Source organism: Echinococcus granulosus (assembly GCF_000524195.1).
Source record: "Echinococcus granulosus chromosome Unknown EG_S00121, whole genome shotgun sequence".
Classification (NCBI taxonomy): Eukaryota; Metazoa; Platyhelminthes; class Cestoda; order Cyclophyllidea; family Taeniidae; genus Echinococcus; species Echinococcus granulosus.
In genome coordinates, this window is record NW_020170501.1 from 64,671 (window position 1) to 66,323 (window position 1,653).

At 50.9% G+C, this 1,653-nt stretch overlaps 1 protein-coding gene across 1 annotated transcript in view; it reads right to left on the reverse strand.

Annotated features, from left to right (window-relative positions):
* EGR_08833 (FERM, RhoGEF and pleckstrin domain-containing protein) overlaps positions 1-1,653 on the reverse strand; it is a gene marked incomplete at both ends in the record, with an annotated part of 7,825 nt that overhangs the window by 2,828 nt on the left and 3,344 nt on the right. The gene's annotated exons all lie outside the window — the stretch shown is intronic.

The following is a 1,653-nucleotide window of genomic DNA, read 5'->3' on the forward strand; positions in this document are numbered from 1 at the left end:
TTTTGGCGTCAAAACGTGTGTTCAAAATCAGACCAACTATCTGAGGAGCGCTCTATCGCTGTCCCTTGACTGTTGGCTGTCGCATAGGTCAAAAAGGCGACTTCCACTTCATCCACTTCAGCTTGAGGTCTCGTCCAGTTCTGTCTCTCTAATTCTCCCACCCTCTATTTCCCACTCACCCTAGCAGTCCTCTTGCCATCATTTCCTCGTCTGAGTGTCAGGTGGAGGGTGGAACACCGGACAGACATAGTCAGCCATCCTGGTGACTATTTAATGTCCAGACTACGTGGAAAACTTGTCCTGGCCTCGGCAAGGCAAATGACACATCAAGCCTCGAAGTTGTCTGTTTGTTTTCCACCGCTCGCACACTTCAGTCATCACGACAATTAAGGCTAAGCATTGAAGAGACATCCGCACTCGCCATCTTCTTTATCTGCTCCAGTGGTCGTGTTGAAGCATCCAAACACGTACCACGTCACCATGTCGACGGATTGCCATTGCACTCAAGGGTGCTTTGGGACGAGCAAACGAACGAAGGAAACAAATGAATGAATGAATGAGAGAACAGTTGGCCACGATGCTTCCCTTCTTCCACTTCGCTATCACTTTTCGGCCCACCCACAGTATTCACCACCGTCTCGATCTCACGATTCAGGTCAGGTCAATCCCTCCACGTGTGACATGGCATGTGGGCTCTTCCCAAGACGTAACGTTGTCCCACCAAAGCAAACGCACCATTTCGGTTGTCAAGTAGACTCGCACACACACACACACACACAGACAGACAGACAGACGGACAGACAGACATAGAGAGCTTTGACCACAGATTACGCGACCTCAAACATACTGCTTAATAACACGCCACACCTTCCAAGTGCTCAAGTGCATTGACAGTGTTCGTAGTCTGTGTCGTCGGGTAGGTTGACATCCTAATTTGTGCCTTTGACACTTGACCTCCACTTCTCCTTCACAATCGACCGCATTTCGTGATGGCGACTTTCAGCAGTTTCTCACAGGTCGCCACTTCACTGCAATCCATCCGCCCCACTGACCGTTCTACCGCTTTGTCCCACTTCTGTCCGCCTTCGCACTCCACGTTGATTAGTGGAATGGATGATCACGACGCAGTGGTACCTCCACCACCACCTGCTTTGATTCCTTCAATCACTGGAAGGCATTTCCTTCTTCGCACGGTAAATGATCAAGTGTAGGGACAGCATGTCGTCACCAGTCGATTGGGTACAGACTTGACCCAACCTGAGGGTCATGCAAATCGGTCCGTCAGAGAGACTGCCCTGACACTCGCGTCCAGCTGTCCAACTGTCAGCACTTGTCATTCGTCAGTTCAAGGCTTCTTTCTGCACTTCCTGCTGATCGTGGCTGCCGTTAGCTGGAAGACGAGGGTGTTTGGTGTCTGCCACACCAGCACAAGCATCCTCGAACAGTTCCAATCCCTTGCCTAGGCGCAAACATGGCAACAGGCGTCAAGTTGGGTTCCGGTTGTGTTAACGGCAACAGACAGGCACAGGAATGTGGATGTGGCATAGACAGACGGAGTGATCAAGGTCGAATGCATGAGGAGATGGATTTTGGAGGAGGGATGGATGACTCACTGTGGGGATTCGGAGAAGGGATGGAACTCGATGGATGGAT